The 5,003-nt window shown below is 41.3% G+C and overlaps 1 long non-coding RNA gene across 1 annotated transcript; it reads right to left on the bottom strand.

Annotated features, from left to right (window-relative positions):
* Window positions 1-685: 685 nt before the first annotated feature.
* On the bottom strand, window positions 686-4,473 carry LOC110353260 (uncharacterized). Its single transcript, XR_002403542.3, has 4 exons — window positions 4,435-4,473; window positions 1,644-1,840; window positions 1,376-1,563; window positions 686-1,019 (listed from the first exon to the last, which is right to left on the bottom strand). It is a non-coding gene; the product is annotated as an uncharacterized lncRNA (long non-coding RNA).
* Between the last annotated feature and the right edge of the window lie 530 nt (window positions 4,474-5,003).

Below are 5,003 nucleotides of genomic sequence, written 5' to 3'. Positions count from 1 at the left end.
CAAGGCTTTCCAGGATAAAAATATTTTGTTATAAAGTGTCCACATTGAAGTGATCCATGTAAGAAATTCTAAAATATTTCTGGTTTTCTTAAAGCAGACTCCAACTTTTAGTGTCAAAGTGGCATTTTTTAAACATAAAAGAGAATAAATAGAGATGAAAACAGCTAAATGCAAAGCTTAAATAACACAAGACCAAAACCTGTTTCTGAGGGCTTATAACTACATTTTTATGTGTGTTCTTTCCTTATTGCTGAAGTGAATGCAATTGTGTTTGCGTGTACCATGTCTGAAACAGGCTCAAAAATTTTAATATGGAATAGGCACACCTCAAAGCTCCCCTGCTGCTGGCTGCAAGCAGAACTGAGAAGAAAGTTGGCAAGAAAAATATTTGCAAAATACTTTAATGGTTGCCAATTTTCATGGTGTTATAGCAAACCTGACCATGGCCAGAGATTTTCTTGAAGCCTCGGCTTTCACAAGCAGAGATGAGAAGAAACCAGTGACTAACTGAGAATCAGAGCTCTTCCTCAGATAAGCAAGAAGAGTCACTAGTCCACATAGCTGCAAATTTCTTAAAAATATGTTCCAGCTACAATATATAGACTCAAACAAAGCAAAGTAAAAATAAGTTCATTGTTAGAAACTCAAATTTTTTAATGAATTATTTTTGACCAAAAAAAAAAAAATGATGCCAAAGATAACAGTTGCTTGGTCAAAAAGGTAGTCCCTAGGAACCAGAAACCAAGGATTTAAGTCCCTTTGTATCACTTTCTACACACAAGGATCACTCTCTACTAGAGATCTTGGGGCTTTCATCATCAGTGGGGAGGCGGAAAGGGAAAGGCAGGGCGAGGGCTTTCCCAGAGGGAAGGGATGTGCCTGGGACAATTGGAAGAGGAAGCCTTTGTCTGTTCCTGTCCTCCCCACCACCTTTGGAAGTAGCAGTGGCAAGAGACTGGACTCGCATCTCATCGCTGGCTGCCCAAATCCCCACTGGAGGCACCGCACCTCAGAGTTACCTGCATGAATTACAAGGATTAAATCATCCCAAACCGCAGCCAAGGAGTCACCAGCTACTAAATACTGAATTTGAGTGGAGAAGCACAGTTAGTCTGAAATAATCAATAGTTGGAAAAAAAAATAAGTTTTCAGACAATTTCAAATGCTGAGCATCTTTATCCAGAAGTTTTCTTAATCCCACACAGCATCATGGGGTTGAGGCAAGGGCTGTGCTGTGCCTCTTATAGCAGTCACAGCCTCCTGCTCATGCTGCTGCCTGTCCATGCAACATGGCTCTGGAGCTGGACACCAAAACTGCCTGATTCCTCTGCACTACAAGGCTGACTCTTCAAATAACTTCACTAAAACATCTTACCCTCCTCCATTCCAGGTCTGTCATGGAAACCTCCAATTCCCAGGACCACAGGGGTTTGCAGGACATGGTGGCAGCAGTGCATGGAGCAGGCATGGGGCCAGACAAGACCTAGCAGTCACTGCCTGCAGCCTCACCCTCCATCAGTCCACTAAAAAAGAGTCAGGATAGGTGGTGCTCACCAGGACATGCTGCAAAGTGCATGAAAAAACATGGGAAATCGTACATCCGCAGGGAAGTGGTGTAATAAATGTTTAAGGACTGCTCTCACCATCCCGCTCTCTCCCATCAAATTGAGGTCTTGCTTCGGTTTGTCACTGAGTTTGTCTGCTCCAAAACTGCGGTTGTCTCATTGCATTTGTGAGGTCAGGCGAAACCCTCATGTGTTTATACATCCTGCACCAGAGACATGCTGCCATGTGATTTGCCTCAAATCCTCTGCAGTCCTTTTCCCTCAGTCTTTTTCCTCTGCAGCAAGCACAGAACGCATTTTTAGCAAGTATTTCTATTTTCAGTTCAGTTTGCACTGAGCCAGTCTGATGACTTCATTCAAAATACAAGTAGAAGAGTATTTTTGGAAATGCCTTTTGCAACTTTTACCTATTGCATTGGGCTCCTCATTGTTAGGCAGAGAACAGGGTTTGTATAATATAAAAAGCACAGCCCAAGAATGGGAGCACAAACTGGAGCTGCTCATCCCACCCACCACCAAATCATGCCCATGAGCACCACATCCATGTGTCTCCAGGGATACCAACTCCATCAGTTCCCTGGGCAGCCCCTTCCAGAGCTTCACCATCCTTGGACAGAAGAAATTCTTCCTGGTGTCCAATCTAAGCCTCCCCTAGTGCAACTCAAAACCATTTCTTTACATCCTATCATTTGCGACCTGAGATTTATCCTTATCACCTGAGAATTATATATCAATTATCTCTATTTAAAGCATAAGAGCACCCCTAACAGACATCCTTATACCCTTCTAGCAGTGGCCACAAGCTCCGGATTGCAGCTGTAAATGTTGAAACACAGCCAAGGTTACAAGTATCTAAGAACCATTTACCTGCTGATAGCCATGTGAAGTGAGCTAAGAGCTTCAGATCTGTTTAAGCAAGAACCTGAGTGGTGAAAACAACTGAAACCACTGAGACAGTTGGCACGCCTGGCTGGAAACATCAGAAGAGAGGTCAGAAATGGGCAATCTCCCCATTTCTGTTCTAGATCCCTAACTCTCAAAGGAGCCATGACAGATAACTTATTCATTCATCCTCTAACAGAAGAAGACCAACTGCTAAGCCACAAAAATGAGGTAAACAATTTCTGAACCTACTAAATATATATAAAAACATCTATCATCAGGTTTGAAGTTTGCCTAAAAGGTCACAATCTATCTGGTGAACATGGAATACAACTTTTGACTTGTGTGCAAGAATAATCAACACTTGGAGCAAGTTACATATGATGGAGAACAGAGAACCATCAAAAGACCAGGAACATTTGATCAATAGGAACATTTAATACTCCAGAAAAAAAAGTGAGATTTAAATGCTCAGCAATTATCTGTGTAATAAGGTTAAGTGTTGAGAAACTAATTATAAATACTGCAGTATGCATTCATGTGTGTTCATGCTCATGTAATATTTTAATCTCAAAATGTCATGACACACTTTAATTAAAACATTTATTTATTGACAATTAGAGCTATTCAAATAGTGCCTACTTTTCAGTACCTTCAGCAGTGAATGACAGATCAGGAACAGAAGTAGAAACAGCTCAGGTGTGATGCGTCGATTCTTTTTGATACATGCTACATGCTATTTCCTTTTCTTTAAGAGCTTCTTTTTTTTAAGGCTGTCTCTCCAGAACAATAAAATTTGCTCTGCAGAGAGTGATACAGTAATGATCCTCCACAGCCACTAAATAATACATGCTTCCCCTTTACTTACTGTATAATTTTTGGCGTTTCTTCCTCCTTTGCCAGATATATATATAAGGAGGATTCATGCCAGCTTTGCATTTGTTCATCAGACCAAATACAAGAGCTAAGACAAACTTTCCATAACTCTCATGAATCTTTTTCCAGGTCAAGCTCACCACTCACAGCCAGTTCTTCCAGGACAAAGTGGGCAGAAGGAAAAGCTCCTTTGGAGAACACAGAGCAGGACCTATGAAAAACATGATCACTCCTCTGTGCAGCCCTCCTTAGATCTTGTTGGTGGGAAACAGTAGGTGGATGGTGGAAAACATAGGGTTTGGAGCAGACACCATTCCCTGGGAGCAGCCCCACAGCCCATGCAGCTGCTCCTTGTCTGGGACTACAGAGTCTTGCCCATACAGCAGCTGAAACTCCTGGCTGAAACTTCTAAATCATTCACAAATCTGAAGCCCTATCTCTCCATCTCCATCTGAGCAGGCTATTTGTAGAGGGTTGGTTTTATTCACCCCAATTTAGCTTGGTAAAGGGAACAGCTTTGAGACAAACCAGAAGAACCAGACTGAGTCTGGAAAGAAGCTTCTGTAAGGGGGCCACACAACCCTTGCTGCTTTCCCTTCAACTGGCTTTCTTTGTGAATTTTCTCCCTTTCTCCAAATGAGAATCTCTTCTAGATTTTCCTCCTGACCACATAAAGGAATAACTTTGACATTTAGCAGCAAACTAACCAAAATAGCTTAAATACTACATACAAAATAACATAGTTTAGTCATTTTTTAGATATAAACATGGGAAAAGGGAGGAAATATCAGATTTTGCAAGATTTTTCCCAGTTAACATCTTAAGGATGCTTAAAACAGCCTCAAGATAGAAACATATATATATATATATCATGAGGCCACTAACAAGCAGACTTGAAACCCAGCATATACATGGAAGAACCCTCTCTGATCCTCACAGAGGCAAAAAGTTGACCTCAATATCATTTCCCATAACTTGAGGCCACAAACCAAAATTCAGTTTGTGGGGGTGGAAAAATAATAAAATACTCTTTTCCAACTTAAAAAAAAAAAAAAAAAAAAAGTTTCCTCATAAACCAGAAAAAGGAGCAATAAGTTAATATGTACTCTACCTCTTGCACACAAAAGCCTCCCCAGCAGCATCTAAGTTCTACCAGTTCAATACCTGGGTGTGTTCCCCTCTATTTAAAGATTTGTTGCCCCTAATTAAGCCATCTGCTAGTTCACACTCCAGCCATACCTAGTCAATTAGGGTAACGAGCAGGTCCTACCTCTTTGCTCTGCACAGCAGCAGGTCTGCTGCCTCCAGAGAGACTCATTGCCCTCTGTTGGGAATTAGTGCACCGCATGGCACAAAGTGAGCATCCGCTATGAGGGAAGTGGCACCCAAAGTATTCATCTCCACATTGTTTCTGAAGGGATCACTGGCAGCAAGTGTTAGATCAGCAGATCCAGAAAACGTATCTAAAACACTGGTATAAACAGCACAGTTAAAGTCTAGTGGGCAAATGAGCTTCTCGTAACAAAACCAGTATTTATGACATGTAGTTGTCTTCAGATATTTAGGAAGTGCTAATTGCAACCCTGCATCAGCCTTACAGAGGCAAAAACCCTGGAACTAGCAGTTGCACAAAAATCTGGAATGAATAAAATTTCCTCTAAACCCATAATATTTTTCTGA

This window comes from Anas platyrhynchos, chromosome 6 (assembly GCF_047663525.1).
Source record: "Anas platyrhynchos isolate ZD024472 breed Pekin duck chromosome 6, IASCAAS_PekinDuck_T2T, whole genome shotgun sequence".
Lineage (NCBI taxonomy): Eukaryota > Metazoa > Chordata > Aves > Anseriformes > Anatidae > Anas > Anas platyrhynchos.
This window is presented reverse-complemented; position numbering and strand designations above follow the sequence as displayed.